General features: G+C 38.6%; 1 long non-coding RNA gene across 3 annotated transcripts in view; it reads left to right on the top strand.

The window, feature by feature from the left end:
* LOC138809497 (uncharacterized) overlaps positions 1 to 16,928 on the top strand; it is a 208,163-nt gene that overhangs the window by 89,319 nt on the left and 101,916 nt on the right. The gene's annotated exons all lie outside the window — the stretch shown is intronic.

Genomic DNA, 16,928 nt, shown 5'->3' with positions numbered 1-16,928 from the left:
ACATGCTAGCTGTATTATTTTTAAAATTCAAACATAAGAGTTAGGCATAGTATTTTCAAAATGTCACACAAAATTAAGAACGTAAAAGAATTTTAAGTCATGCAATACCTCAATAAATGGCATGAATTAATTTTTTTGTAAAATGTTGTTTGGTTATTAAAAAGCTTCAAGAGTAAATGTCAGCTGCAACAAGAATGATCAGCAGAAGAGCAAATATTCAGTAGGCATTTTGACAAACCTGCTATCTCAGGAGAAGTTGGAGGCTGTCCTGGTCTTTTGTTTTTTGCCTTATGGGTCTTATTTGGAAAATTTGTAGAAATCACCGGATTTTATTTTTATTAAGATGTTACATCCTACCTCCTTCTCTAAAGTTCTTAAGTTAAGCATGCTAGCAAAGCCTAGGTAAATCACACATATGCTAATTTTGTTGGTCCCAGGACCCATATTATTTAGGTAATCTCAGTTGGCTGCAGGCATCCTGACATCATAGCATTAAAAGAGAATTTACGGAAATAAATGCGTACATACACGTACTAAAATGCCACACTGAATCTCTTTCGGAGCAGTGGACTGGTATTCTTAAAGACCTGCCTTATCTGTCCTCTGACTGGGATCCAGAGAAGCCATTATCTTTTAGTCTCAATGGTCCCTTAGCCCTGGAGGAAAAGAACTGATGCGGATTTCTAACACCACAGCAACTCCTAAACATAGAATGGCTTTTGTGTCATCAAGAATGTGGCCAACACTAAGCTTTCACTAACTTTCTGTGTAGACTTTGAATTATGGGATGGTAAAAATGAGGACCTTTATCTGTTTTGAAGATCTCTAGAATAAGCCAGAGTGTTGAAAAGCAACCCTTTTGCAATGCCTTCACATCACACTGGCCTATGATTTCTCTTAAGGCAATTGGCTTCATTGGCTCCATTTGTTTTATTCTATGGTAGCCAAGGATCCTCACAGTAGGAGGCAATTAATTCAATTCATAGTCTAGTGTTAATTTTGTCATGCTGTTATTGGATTATTTGGGCTTAATTTCCCTGAGGATTTAATATACTTCTCTTCCAAATTGTTCTTTTGCAAACTGCTGATGGAAGTTCCTTTTGTTTTGTGGTCAGTAGATCCAAACTTTTGAGAAATGGGTGAAGTGAGGGGCAAGTTTTGTTGACCAAGTTTATACTCTGGAAAAAGCTAAAAGCACCAGCCTTGATCTCATTCAAGCTTTGTTTTGATCTAGTTATCTTTTTCAAGTAACATGGGACTTAGGCAGTTCACCAGTTTTAGTGCTGCTACTCAGGGTATTGGAACATCTGGTAACAGATTAACATCTGTTATCAGATTTTTCTGATTTCAGTCAATATCCTGAGTAGCCTGTGTGACTAATACTTGCCTGTCTCCACTAGGGTAAGCTTTGGAGTATGTTTCCATTTGGCTTTGAAAACATTAATCAGTGTAAAATGATATTACCTAATATGTACAGTAGGAAATCAACACATATCTTTGGGAAGTCAGGCATGGTGGTGCATGCATAGATCAAGCAGTAGAGGAATCTCTTGTTTAGCATGTGAGGCCTTAGGTTCAATCTCTAATACTGAAAATAAATGAATAAATAAAGTAAAATGAGATAAAACAAAAACTCTGTTGCAATGTGCTACTACACATGCATAAAGGGGTTAATTGGTTTTAGACTTCTTGATGAGATACATGAGCACACACAATTTAAAAGAATATTCAAGTACATACTTTATTGGCTAAGATTTCAAAAGTTCCAACACTTGTAACTAAATCTCTCTCCAGCTTGGACACTTCTGACCATAAGCTCCACAAACACACTCTTCTTGGTGCTTCTTGGGTGTCCCATGAACATCTCAAGTTCACTATGTCCAAAATGGTACCTGGCTTTCCTCCTGTTTCCCACTTCAGTGAACAGTACTGCATCAGTCAGGGTCCAGTATATTTTCAGGTCCCAGAAACCATATATAATCACTTATTCTTCAAATTACTATAAATAATTATAACAGAAGATGAACTTAAAGTGGGTAAAAAAGAATACACTAGGGATGAGGATAAATATCAAAGTAGGGAATGAACAGGCTGGAATTCGGTTCCCATAGAAGGTTTTCAGATTTGCTGGATTGCTCAGGCCAGAGTTTGTCTACAGTCACAAGGAGGAGAAACCTTCTTGGGTGCAGATTAAAAGTTTGTCATGAAACTTCTGGGGTATCTTTGAGTGAGACTCCTTGAATTCTTCCACTGAACCACAGAACTAAAACCCCTACATGTACCACTATTAGCCAGGTAGAAGCAAGGACTCACACCTGAACCAGGGGAAGCCTGCTAGTGTAGTACCCGATCCAGGGCCTTCTGTGACAAAGTCTACAAATGTACCAGTGGCAAAGGAGAAATGGTCACTGGGCTCAACTTCACATTCTCAAAGCATGTATAGAAGGGTAGATTTGCAGTTGAGATGCAGTAAATCCACAGGCTTGGTTATCACCTATCCTCTTATATGAGCCAGAATCTTTGTGATATTCACTATTCACTCCTATTATCCCATTCTATAGTGAATGAGCAGTTGTAGTTTCTAGTTTTCAACAATTACAGTCCATAATGGCTTTAGGTTTATTATGTTACAGTTGATCCTATAGCTTGACATGTCCAATGTGTTTCAATGGATCATGCCATGTTGATAGGCCCTACCAGTGTCCAAATACCAGGAAATGTATGAAAAACAGACTGCATAGCCCCAGGAAGGGCTTCCTGACCCTGCCATGGGGTCTCCCACCAGCCAGATGTTGGGAAAGAAAAGGGTTCTCTGATTGCTTATTACCTTTCTGTGGCCATTAGCTGCTCTGAAAGGCAGGAGGCAGGAGTGAGAAATCATTCCCCTTAGTGTGGAAACAGGGGACTTGAATTAGGTTTTAGGACATTTGCTTCTAGCAAAATACTTACAATACTAGGTCCTTTCCCTCCCCACCATAGGCTGCAATGAACTATTTAAATCATTAGTGCTGGAGGTATACCCCATTGGTAGAGGTCTTGCCTAGCATGTGTGAGGCCCTGGGTATAAATAAATTAAAAATAAATAAAAACATCAATGAAATCTTTGTGTCAAAGGGGCAGCTCATTCCACATGTGGATAGTCTACTTCCTGAAGCCATGGTGAAGTCTATGAAGGGGCGGTTAATTTTAATATCCAGAGGAACCTGGTTATAGAACCTTTCTTCTCATTGTTAGCCTAGCCATTTAATTCCAGGCTTCTGACCCTTTTACAGTGCTTGCTTTTACAGTGTTTCTTCCTTGTCATCAAACTGGAATCCAATTGTTGATTTACACAAAAGAATTTATGGGAATCTTACTTTGCAATTTATGTTTACAAAGTATTTTGCAACCATTTGTTAACTAATTTCAGGACCTCTTCAGAGATGGGTGTTAGTATTAGGACATAATTCATTTCTGTGCGGTTTGTGGCAAAAAAAACATGAAATCTCTAACTTTGCTCTAAATAAAATATGCAAATTGAATAAAATTATTTAACAATGTATTATAGTGCCTTTGCCTTAGATTTATGAGCAGCTTGTTATAATAAGCCGTCATATTTTGATGGCAAGATTGTATTGACCTCTCTGCTTTTCACTATGATAGATGATGATGCCAGGGTCTGGAAGTGCTGACGAGACTGTGAGACAAAGATTATTCCTCCATGCTGTTGAGAAATAAAAGTTGTTGAAATTCAATTCTAGTTGGAGTAACTTAAAGAATCAATTTATACAAGAATAAATATAAAATATTTATAAAAATTAATTCACATGATTTATTTCAGAAGGTTGATTAAATGGCAAGGTTCCCATAACGAAAGAACATATTTTAGAGCAGTATACTCAATGACCCTTCAGTATCCACATTAGATCTTTCTAACAGTATGTAAATTTTTTCAGAGCAATTGTGCAAGATTACTCTTACAGTTTAGCTTTCTAATTTGAGCTTGTACGATTTTGAATGTTTCATTTTATTGACAGTTTTTTTTTTCTCTTACAGGAAGAATGTGTGATTTTATTAGCCTGGCAGGGGGTGTTGGTACCTTGTGCCAAAAACTCAAGAAAACTCAGAATTTTGTACATAAGGGACGAAGACCAGATGTTTAGTTAAACATGAATATAGGAAATGGAAACCAAAAACTTTTCTTTTTCTTTTTTTTTCTTCTTCTTGGAGGGAGGGGATTGATATTTTAAAAATAAGCAAGTAGCCATCTTGTCATTACAAATCTGAGCAGGATAATTTAATTTCTTTTTTTTTTTTTTTTTTTTGGGTCCGGTCGTGGAGCCTGAACTCTGGGCCTGGGCGCTGTCCCTCAGCTCTTCAGCTCAAGGCTAGCGCTCTACCACTTGAGCCACAGCGCCACTTCCGGCTTTTTTCTTTTTGCTTATGTGGTGCTGAGGAATCGAACCCAGGGCCTCGAGCATGCAAGGCAAGCGCTCTACCACTGAGCCACCTTCCCAGCGATAATTTAATTTCTTAATTTAATTTCTTAAATGATACATACACTATCTTGTTTTTTTGTGTGTTTTGGAGGATTCTGCTTTAATATGTAGAATATACTTTATAAGACTAGTTTGCTGCAGTGAAAAAGGAAATTTAATGTTAGGTTTGCCCAGGACAATAGCTTACTCCCCCTTCCTCTTTGTGAGTATATTACCTGCCTGAAACCAGCATTCATCTGACTGTGAGTCAGCAAAGGACCCCAGACTCTGAGGTCACTTCCTCATCTGCTGAGGTCACTTTCTGAACTGCCCCTAACACATCTCCTTTGGACAGTGAGCCATTCCCCAGGCTCTGAGATCATTTCCATATCTGCTGTGGTCCAATTCCCTGCCTTTCCCTATATAATCCCTCTCAACCACAAGTCCCCTCCTTCTTCTCTTCCTCTCCCTCTTTTTTTCTTCTCTTCCTTTCTTCCACACCCTCTTCTTTCCCTTCTTCCTCCCTATTTTTTTTCCTCTTCTCTCGCTGCACACCTCCATCTCATGTCGGCTGGCAGTTTGTTCTTCACCCAATAAACTCTTCTCTGCCTGAACCATGTGGTGGTCTCCTTTTGGTGAGCCTTACATTTAAGACTGTAATCGTTTAGGAAAGACCTAGCCCAATCCATAGGTGATTTTTTTTTAACCAGTCCTGGGGCTTGAACTCAGCTCCTGGGGGGTATCCTTGAGCTTCTCTTGCTCAGGGCAAGCACTCTACCACGTAACCCAGAGTGCCACTTCTGGCTTTTTCTGTGTATGTGGTACTGAGACATAGAGCCCAGGTCTTCATGCATTCTAGGTGAGCACTCTACCTCTAAGCCACATTCCCAGCCCTCCATACGCTATTCTTTCCCACTGGTTGGGCCAACCATTTTCTGGAGAGGGGATTTGATGCTTAAACAATTGATGTATGTTATGAAGATCCTTACAGGGACAACTCCTTTCCCTCTTAAATTAGAGCCCAAAGGCAGATAGGGAGCTAATCAGAATGAGTATCATGAGTAATGTGGACCTCCCGTGTGCTCTTTCATTGGGATGAAAGGGGACTGACTGGACTATGCAAAAAAGTTATTCAGTTGACTTTGTTGTTGTTGTTGTTGTTGTTGTTGTGCCTGTGCTGGGGCTTGAACTCAGGGCCTGGGTGCTGTCTCTGAGCTCTTTTGCTCATTGCTAGAGCTCTATCACTTAGGCTATGTTTCCACTTATGGCTTTTTTACATAGTTAGTTGGAGATAGAGTCCCACTGATTTTCCTGCCCGGGCTAGCTTTGAACCTCAACCCTCAGATCTCAGCCTCTTGAGTAACTTATGAATACAGGTATGGGCCACCAGCACCTTGCTGATTTTTTAAAGTAGGGTTTTCGTGCTTCTGAGCTTAATTGGTAAGAACTTTTGTAAAGGTCCCCAGCAAACATGCAATTGCTTAGACTCTGGTCAGAAGCTGGACTATCTCTGATGATTTTTGCAATCAATATTACTGGTTCTTTGATATTTTTCTTCCTGTTAGTAGCTCTTTGGCTTTGGTAATTATTACTTGTCTCTCTGCTCTACCTATGAGTTCTGGTAGGTGTCTTGCTACTTGGGTCACTATGGCCTTCAGAGGAGGTTTGTTTACACTAGTTGAACTCTCAAAGGCTAATTCCCTGGGATAGCCAGGAACCCCAGCAAGGAGATTCTGCTGGTTAAACTCAGTTAATGCCACAATAAATAAAACTCAATTAGTTTGAAGCAAAATATCAGAAAAGCCTTCAGGCAGACTGTTACTATTATCTGTGGAGGTGCACTTAGAAATATAAATTTTAAACCTACAGTGACTTTGGCCATAAATTTAATTACAGCAGATTTTCTGGCAATCATTTGATTCTATAAAATCTAGACTGATTGAGGTTAAATGAGCTAAATAAATGTTAATGTAATCCTTATTAAATAGCTAATGGATTTAATTCCATATTGGGTTTTAAAGCTTACCAGGTTTTAAATCAGTGAATTTAAGAGATCAGATAGTTCCCCTTTGAGAATCTATAATAAAAAGAAAACAAACGAAGTTGGTAAAGATTTTAGAACATATTTAGATACACAAACAGGTACTGTATGTAGATCTAGGAAGAGCTTATAAGAACTTATGAGAACTTTTATATATAAGAACTTTTTTCCAGTAAACTAGATGTGAACGATCTAGAGCAGTACTAGTGAGCCTTCTTCTGTGGCTCATTTATAGGAACATCCAGCCACCTATGCTTTGGAGCCATCCAACTGGGAGAGTGATATGGGTTCCTAATAACAGCCCTCCTTACCCCCCACATCCATGCCTCACTGTCCAATCTCTGCAGCAAGTGCAGTGGAATAGCCCTTCCTATGTTTTTCTATACTTTTGGCTGATATGCTTATTTATATTTACCACTTTAACTCCCTAATCTCCAATATGTACCTTAAACTGATCTTATCTAAATGAAATTATCCAAGGAGAAGGTGCTCAAGAATCATGGTGAACACTAATACAGTCTGCATGATAAGCAGAGTACAGTGTGAACTAGAAGAGGAGAAAAAAATCACACGTTGAAGCTCCCTGCCTGTTAAGCAATCTTTTCTTTAAATGCTTAATGATTGAAGTTTCCTATTGGTGCAGCTGCAGTATGAGGCTTCTCCTTTACTAGATATTACTCAGGACACAGTGGTTACATGTTACTGAAATATCTGATGTGTTCAAGCAAAATGAACCATTTATATTAAGGACCCTGTGATGTCTTACACATGGGACTGGACTCAAATCACTATTGAGATTTTTCTCTTGAAATTCTCATATCTGCTCTCTCTGTCTGTATTATCCTCTACTACTCTTTAGTTTTTTTTTTTCAAAAATTCTGTATCCATTTGTCAATACCTTCTGAGTTGACATAGCCTCAATTTTGGCTACCTCACAAATATTTTCTTTTTCAAGAGTCTAAGTACAACGAAGGACTCTTAATTGGTCCAGTGTAGATAAAATTCCTCATCCTGAACCTATCATGGGTATTAGATTAACATAGAAGGTACCATTGTAAAGCTGAAGTGGGGGTGGTATTGGTGGGAAGACAATACAAGAGCTCTTCCAATAAGCTAGATAGGGTGTTGGGGAAAATAGAACCCTTCTCCCTCGGACTGCAATGGCCTGTGTAGAGAAAAAGTGGTTTGCCTAGCTGGTGAGAATCTGAGTTGTAAGTTGCAGTGAGAGGCTGACGGGACACGCTGTGTTGTGCAGGTATTCTTCAGTTTCTCTGCAAACATGCAGAGGAGGCCTCTGTCCCAGCCAGGCGGTATCAGTAGACAGTGCCTGAGCGGTGCCATGTGGGTCTTTGTTTTTGCAAGCAGGTGTACTTGTGTGATATTTTTGTAGCTCATGTGGGACTTTGATGGAAGAAGGGGGGAAAAAAGCCCAAACCAAACAAATTCTAAATCTCTCTTCCCTAGAGGCAGCTGAGGGCAAAATTCCAGATATTGCTCCATATATCCATCAAAACAGTGCCAATGGTGAGAGCCTGCGAGATTCCCATTCTCCCATGGCAGGTGAAAGTCCTGGCTCAGGTGTTTCTCTCTGGCGTTTGGAGGTGCTTCTGTTTCCAGCCATTATGCTCACACCAGATAGAAAACACTCTCCTGAGAATTTCAATACCAGATGGTTTGGACCCTAAATGGTGTTAAAAGTTTTCAACTTGGGCCTCTTTCCTAAACGCTTCACACCCTTCATTTTGCCATGGCAGTCCTGGCTTGCCTCATTTCTTCCCACTGAGTTTACTAAGGTCAAGTGCGTGCCTTGAAACAGAGGAAACTGGTTCGTTGCATTTTGAACAAGAAAGTTTATTTTTCTACTAAGTTGGCAAACTTGTCATTCTCTGTCTGACACTCGGGGAGTCTTTGGTGAATTCATTTTCCAGAATTCATTTTCTTTATATAACAAACTGTGTAGAGATCATTAAAGAGTGTTTATTTTGGAGAGAGTAAAAATGAGACTCCTGTGTTATAATTTCACATATAATATATCTTCTTCTGGTAGTTGGCTTCATTGTTCTTTGTTAATTTTATGACAGTATTTACACTAAATTAAAAGTAGTAATAATGGGACATTTTAGTTCACTCCTACAAGCATATCTGTCTACAATAAAATATTTGCTTCCAGTGACAGAAAGTATTTTAGAAGTGTTCATTAGAACAATTTGATAACTGTGTATCCATTATTAATAACCCAAGACAGGGAATTACATGTTATGTGACTCATATGACCAATAAAGAAGCTACCATTTCCATAATTATAAAGAATTCATATCACATCCATTTTACTATTCTATATCATTTGACCCATTTATGGCTCATTTTGAAAGAGTGAAATTTAAAAATTTATAAAGTTTTGAATGAAAAATCTGTCAGGTAATTTCTCCCTCACATTGCTTAGCAGTAGTTACTCTCCATCTAAAAGATTTGGGGCCGTTTTACTCTATACCTTTCTTGGACAGACAGGAAGAAAAAGTTTTGGGGTACCCTGAACAGAGGACATACTTGCCCTCTCAAGAGTTAAGGAGTTGTTACTTTCTCAAAGTGAAGGGAGTTGGACTGGAGGAGGGTGCTGAGGGTTGGGTCCAATTTAGAGTGAACTAAAGCTGTGAGCCAGAGGGTAGCTGCCTCAAAAGAACAGAGTCCATGTGCCCTCTGTTCTGTTCATGGCCTCAGGTTCTCAACAACCCATCTGAAGATCTGAGCACATTCTCAGTGTGACTCCCTGAGTCCTCAGCCCAGCAAGCTCCCGGTAAAAATCTGTTACTAGTTGCTGCTATTGTTGTTGCGATGATTCATTCCCCCAGTTTTCTAGTGATAACAAGTGTATACGTGTGTGAGGAGGAGGAGGAAGAAAAAATGAGATACAGACTGGAGGCTAGATTCTGTGCCAATAAGAAAACTATGAATGAGTCTTAGCCTGTTACATACTTCCCTTATCCCCACCTCTCTAAAGTGTTGAATCTGGAGCCTCTTGGATTTGGCAAGTCCCAGATTATTGTCACATTGGCAATGCTGGGCAGCATAGCTCTTACTGCATGGTGAATTAGCACCCAGAGACTTGACCTCTGTGTCCCACGGTCTCATTGCATCATCCTCTCTATCTCTGGACAAGAGTTGCTGAAGTGATTTTGATGCAATGTGACATTTGCAGACTGTGGCCACTGACCAAAGAATTTGAGTTATGGTATCCATCATTTTACAAGCTACCAAATAGAAGCTGGTGAGCATTTATTGCTTGTACTAACAGCTTGAGCCAAGATTCCTAAGCCTACAGAGCAGCCTTCTTGGTACTGCTAATTTTACTGTCAGCAAACAAAAAGGAAAAGGAAGAGCTGAAGGAGAGGATGTGTGAATGCATGTAACACGATAATCTGAAGAGGGCAACTTTCTCTTTTCTTGCTCATGTTGGTGCTCTACCATTGGAGCCATACCTCCAGTCTAAACTTTCTCTTAGTAAAAAAAAAGATGGCATATAGTAAAAGTTACAAGTAGGGATTCTGTATTGGCTTCTCAGGATGATGAGGATTTATATATTAAGGTAGTCACTAGGGACATGTTAAAAACTCTTTAGGGAAATGTCCAATGTAATGGATAGAACTTTAATATTAATAGAGGACTCATCACGATAATGTAAGTCATAGATCTAAATTTGCCTTCATCAATTGAATAGTTCTTTGCTAGCCTATAATAAAGGTAGAATGTATTTTAAATAGTGTCATATAACAGGTCTGAAGTTTTCTTTTATCTGCAATTTCTGGAGTTCTCTTCATAGAATGGGTGACTAAGTCATTTGTCTTTAACTCTGTTACCTATGCCACTGGCATTTCTTGCTTTACCTTTTATAATATTTAGTGATTCTCAAAATATAAACTGTACTATTTTTTACCAATAGAAAAGGCTTAAATCAACACATCCTATTTTACCTTCATGAAGTGAGTGTGGAGGGAAGAACTAAATTTTAATCTATTTGTCAATCATTATGCAAAGAAGAAAATTAATTTCTGGGTTTCTATTTGGCAGTTACCTAGTTTGTAATTATCAATTACATACATATGAATAATCTAGTCACCTACTCTGGGTTTTCCAGTCTTCCTGTGTCATCTAAAGCCAGATAAAGTGGTAGCATATCTTCTAGAATCCTCGAAGATAATGACAACTTTTAAGAGTTTGAATGCTTACAGTGTTGATATTAGTAATAATACATGTTAAAACTTGTTACTTTTTCCTAGAAAGACTCTAACCATTACTAAAAACAAGTGATTACCTTTATGTTGTTGTTGGTGTTGGTATTGGGTCTTGAACTTAGGGCCTGGGCATAGTCCCTTAGATTTTTTGCTCAACACTGGCACTCTTACCACTTGAGCCACAGATCTACCTCCCGTTTGTTAATTGTACTCATTTTTTTTTCTTTTTACTTATGTGGTGCTGAGGAATCGAACCCAGGGCCTCAGGCATGCGAGGCAAGCACTCTACCACTGAGCCACCTTCCCAGCCCCCCGTTTGTTAATTGTAGATAAGAGTCTCACACACCTTTCTGCGTGGGCTGGCTTTAAACCTGGATTCTCAGATCTCATCCTCCTGAGTAGCTAGGATGATAGGTATGAGCCATCAGCACCCAGCAACTTTTCTTATCTCAGTTTAAAATACTTACTCAAATAAGTCCATGAACACAGACCACAAATACAGATATAAGGCATATACTCAGAAGAGTACACCCTCAAGAAAAAAAGTTTTCCTTAATTAACCCCAAGAAATTACAACATTCTGGGCTCCTGTTTTGTGTACTGAGCAGTGGCTCTACCCCAGTTCTATATCCATGCAATATCTGCTGTAATCTTGGGTATATCATTTCATGTATTTGGTTGGTATAACTTCGGTGAGATGTTAAGTTCTCTTGCAAAGAAAATCTTTATAGAAATTGGTGTCTCCTAAACTTTCTTTTGATTGTAGATATTAGTTGAATAAAACAATTGTACAAAAATTTAGAAATGCTGGGGCTGGGAAGGTGGCTCAGTGGTAGAGCGCTTGCCTTGCATGCCTGAGGCCCTGGGTTCAATTCCTTAGCACCACGTAAGCAAAAAGAAAAAAGCTGGAAGTGGCGCTGTGGCTCAAGTGGTAGAGCGCTAGCCTTGAGCTGAAGAGCTGAGGGACAGCGCCCAGGCCCAGAGTTCAGGCCCCACGACTGGACCCCCCCAAAAAAAATTCTTTTTAGAAATGTTGGTCTAATGGAGGAATTAAGAAACTAGCTATTCTTTTTATTTTTAGGATTTGATTTTCATTATAGTTTGTGCTGACCTCCTCTTCATTCTTCAAATCCTGGCTCATATGTTACTTCCTCTGTGGAGTATCTCCATTTGCCCTAGGCAGGATGTGAAGTTTTCCTGTATGTATGGCTACATGGAATTAAGAAAAAAGTGCTAATGTTTAGTTCATGACCTAATTAGATTTCCTTTTTCCATTTGTAAGGTTCAATTGACTTGATTTTAAGAAGTATGTTTTTATTGTCAGTGCCCTACAAAGTATCTGGCTCATTGTAAAAGCTCAAAAATGCCAAGAGAGTGAACAAATAAATGAATGAATGAAACCTGGGCGCATAAACAGGAAGATTACCTTTCTGGTATGTGTTTATTGTGTGAGTAATGAATGAACCCTTTTAAGTACTTTTTCCATTATAGTGACTAATCACCTTGTAGTTGGCTGAATGGATATAGATGTGAAATAGTTAATCACTTAATCTTCCCCTTTCCCCCCCCCCCCCAAAAAAAAAAGATATGGGCTGTTATTCAGTCTGTCTTTCTCTGATGCAGACATAAATGGTATATATGAAAGTTCCAGCAAGAGACATTTTCTCATCTATATTCACTATGAGTCTGAAACTCTGAACATACCTTTCTTTTAACTGTTAAGAGATAAACTAGAATTTATAGACCTTTTCACCTTTCATTAAAACCTACCATTATATATTTATAGAATTATAGACTTGGCTATATTATGCTTTTAGCTTTTTCATTTATAACTCTTAGATTTTTTTCTGATACCTGCTAGGTTTTAGCATTGTAATTTTTATTGTAATTTGAACATGTTCCCACTCCTTCTTCTTTTCTCCCCCTACCTGCCCCCTTTTCATTCCATAATTTTTATGTTTTGTAAAAGATGCACTAGAATAAAAAAAAAATCTACCTCCCTTGTTCTAAGCACTCCAATTCTGTGCCATTAACCTGACCAATATAAATATTGGTGCATCATTTTATCCATTTGGTTAGTCTAAATTTGGGATAATGTAAGGATCCAGGCCAAGAATCAGGCTTGGTGAGAAAGCTAAATTTGTGAAGCTCTCTGTGACAAGTTCAAAATTCCTGATAATTTATTTTGTTCAACTGTTAGTTGAAGGGAGTTGCATCACTAGAATTCTCCCCTAAATACATAATAGTCTAGCTAATACGTTTGTGTATATATGCATATGACGCTGTTTAGATATATATTTTCAATTTAGAGTAACTCCCACATATATGCATTCATCCTTTGTCTCTCTGAGCCTAACTTATTTATGCAAGATAAAGAACTTGAGAGCTGGAGAAAAGAGAAGGTATGTGTGGTTCTGATCGGGCCACCTGACTAAGATGCCCCTGAGCAATTCCTGCTTTCTCAAACCTGAAAGGAAATGAAACCTGTGCAGAAGTTCCCCTTCATTAGCTGGGGTAGAGATGAAAATCTGGTTAATAGAGAAAGGAATTATTATAGATAACCTCCCCAGGAAGCCAGAAGATTGAGGACATTGAACCTTAACCAGTTGAACCTTGCACCTGTAGGTTCACCCTCAGAAACCAAACATAAAAATGGTCTTGGAATCCTCAAACACTCACCTTAGATGGGTTTATTTTGACAAGACACAAACTCCTTGAGAAGAACCCAAGCATTCTGGAGCCAATCCTTTAGAACGGGGCTTAGATTCAAGACTACTTGAAAGCCAAAACAAAGAAACTACTTTCACATTTTCAAGCAATTGCTCTGACGTCTGAATTCCAGAGGTATTCCAGAAACAGTTCACAGCCTTGGACCCTTGACCATCAGAGTTTTCCTTGTAGCCCATTTCAGGGTAAGCTTTGGGACCGTCAACTGTGGAATGTTAAGACAGGTCGAAGAGTTTCCAGAGCTGTGGATTGTTAGCTGATTCCCCAGAAAGCAGTTCTGAAAAGCCCATTCTTATTTTTACATATGGCATATCTGAGAAAAGGATTATTTGGTGATTGCAACATTTTTTGTTTTATGGGCCTCTGAAGGCAAGATACGTTTTTGTTCTCCATCAAGTCTTTAAAAAATATTTATCCTGGCATCTTACCATTTCTCTTCCCACATGGAAACTCTGATATTTTTAAGACTACTTGTGAAATCATTCCTAGGTATGCACATTTATGTGGGGATCTTAGAAAAACTTTGAAGGAAAGTTCATGTAAAATGATAGTTATTTTTTTTTTAATGTACCAGACATCACAAACCATTTTGGGCTTTTCTTGATTAGCAAGATGTAAAAAAAAAATATGGCAGTTATGCTTTTGCTAGTGGGAAAGAATATTGAAAACAGTATGGCAGATGAGAATTTGAAAAATGTTCTTATGATAACATCATGAAAGCAAAGCTATCTCATGGTTAAATAAAGCATGAACAATAATTTGGGTTAGGTATGTTCTTTAATTATGCATTTGATTTTGGTAATAAAAAACGCATGCCTTTCAATAATGTTTGGAATTTAAATATACTGTTTCTTTTGCCTACTCTTCAGGAAAGCACTTACCAATGTGAAAGTTACCTCTAACCTATTCTTGTCCATTAAAAATTAAATGCTTTTACAGTAAATTATTAAAAGTGCTAGGTTGGCTGCAAATCATCAAAGGTACCATAAACTATTATGCAAGCAAGCCAGAGGTCTGATTAAATCTAAGATCAGAAGGCATATGTATCCCTCGATATTCACCACAAATTTAGAACTACAAAAGCAACTATAAAACGCTACATTAAATTACTTTAAAAACTCTTTCAGGATTTTCAAAATTCAACAATGACTTGTCTTTTCAATTAAATATGAACTAAGAACCTTCTACCACCAAAGCACAGCACACTACTGCTTTAGAAGTTATTTCCACTTTCTTTAAAACTGCAGCAAAATTAACTCCATTTTTCCAACTGATGTTGTGCACTTAATGGAATGGAGGAGCTCTAATGGAGTTTGTTGAAAATCCAGTTCTGAAGTCCTTTTCCTCTCCTAGAAGTCTGTACAAGCATTTGATTACAGTGCAAGATCTATGTGTGCAGTGGATGTTGCAAAATTCTGTTGAAAATGTTAGAAGTATCTAAAAGTGCTCAAAAGGAAAGAGATAATTAATTCAATGTTTTGCTTTAAATAAGACAATGTATTTCAAGATTTTATGTGTTGAAAACTTTCTCCCTGGCCTCAAGAGGTAAGACTTAGCGAAGGTAATTAGGTCTCTGCCCTTGGGCCCAAGGGGAGAAATTAATGTAGGGCCCCAGGTAGCTCTCATGAGAGAATGTTAAAGAAGGGCAAGCCCACTCCATGTTCTCTGGCCATCCATCATGATATGCCATGGGACCTGCACAAGCAGCTGAACCAGTGGGTTTACTCAATTGTGGACTTTTAGCCTCTAAAATGGTCAGGTGAATGAATCTCTTTTAAAATCTATGATTATCCAGCCTCAGGTATTTTAATGTAGCAATGGAAAACGTGTGACTACATCTATGAATACATCTGCCAACTATAAAATACCTAGCATGTCTAGTACTCGACGCATAGAAGACACAAAGTGAAATTCAGACTTTTATGCTTTTCTGGAGATTAAACCTAGGATCTTGCAAGCACTTTACCACTGAGTTGCATTCCCAGCTCTCCCCACACCCCTATGCTATCCTTTTTTTTTTAAATTTTAACTTTTGCCTGGGCTGGCCTGGACCTCACTCCTCATATTTACTCTTCCTATTTAGCTGGGTTGACAGTGGCAGACACTACACTCAGCTTTTTATTGATTGAGATAGGAGTTTTGCAAACTTTCTGTTAGGCCTGACCTTCCAACTCTGATCCTCCTGATCTCTGCCTGACAAATAGCTGAAATTACAGGAGTGAGTCAACGTGCCTGGCAAGAATTCATGTGTGTGTGTGTGTGTGTGTGTGTGTGTGTGTGTGTGTGTGTGTGTGTGTGTGCGCGCGCACGTGCATGCGTGCACTCACGTGTGCATGCACGCCAATCCTGAACTCAGTGCCTGGGTACTGTCCTTGAGCTCTTACGCTCAAAGCTAGTGCTATACCACTTGAGCCATAGCTTCATTTCCAGCTTTGTTTTCTTTTTGTGTCAGTCCTGGGGCTTGAACTCAGGGCCCAGGAGCTGTCCCTGAGCTTTTCTGCTCAAAGCTCACACTCTGCTTCTTGAGTCACACCTCTACTTCTGGCTTTTTTGATGTCTAATTGGAGTCTCATGGACTTTCCTGCCTGAGATGGCTTTGAACTGCAATCCTCATCTCTCAGACTCAGTAGCTAGGATTACAGGATTGAACCATTGTAGCCCAACTTCAGCTTTTATTTTTGCTGATTAATTGGAGAGTAAGCATTTCATGGACCTTTATGCCTGGTCTGGCTTTGAACTGCAAATCCTAAGATTCAGCCTCCTTAGTAGCTAGGATTACAGGCAAAGAATTCATTCTTGATAACTCCATTGGTTTTTGATAAACCTTCAACTCTGCCAAGACTAACTTGTCCAGGGCTACCTGCATAGTCTGAGTCCAGTGTTGAATGGTTCTGAAGTTACTAACTGTAAGCATTACAGGCCTTCTTAGAATTTGACCAGTTAGCCACTCATTTGTATATGCAATAGTTTATTGAAACAACTCTCTAACAAATAAAAGAATATAGGAAAAAGAAAAATATAAATTTAATAAAAATAAATGTAAATTTAGTAAAGTTGCAAAAATTATAGAGGATTGAAGGTAGGGATAGGATTGGGAAAGATGGGGGGGGACAATGGAAAGGATGACATTGGTCAAGATGCATTGTGCTCACAATCTGACTTGTTGAATTGAAACTCCTTTGTACAATGACTTACAGTTAAAAATTACTAATAAAAATAGAGAGAAAAGGAACAGGAGTCAGAGCCAGCCTTAACAGTTGAGTTTTTGAGCAGAATCTCCTCCTTTTCCATCTAATATTCACATCTGTCAAGAAGCATAAAGATAAATAATTTTGTAGCTTGGCTGGAATGGATTTGGGTGATTAAGGAACCGAATGAAAAAGTAAAAAGCAAACATTTGAGGGGGAACCAAATGTCAGTTGATCTCATCTGTCAGTGCTTCTCAGTTTTTCTTATCTTTAAGTAGTTGTATGA

This window comes from Dipodomys merriami, unplaced genomic scaffold (genome assembly GCF_024711535.1).
Source record: "Dipodomys merriami isolate MVZ:Mamm:240054 unplaced genomic scaffold, mDipMer1.0.p SCAF_5, whole genome shotgun sequence".
Taxonomy (NCBI): Eukaryota; Metazoa; Chordata; class Mammalia; order Rodentia; family Heteromyidae; genus Dipodomys; species Dipodomys merriami.
The sequence above is the reverse complement of the archived record's forward strand: the minus strand, read 5'-3'. Positions and strand labels throughout refer to the sequence as shown.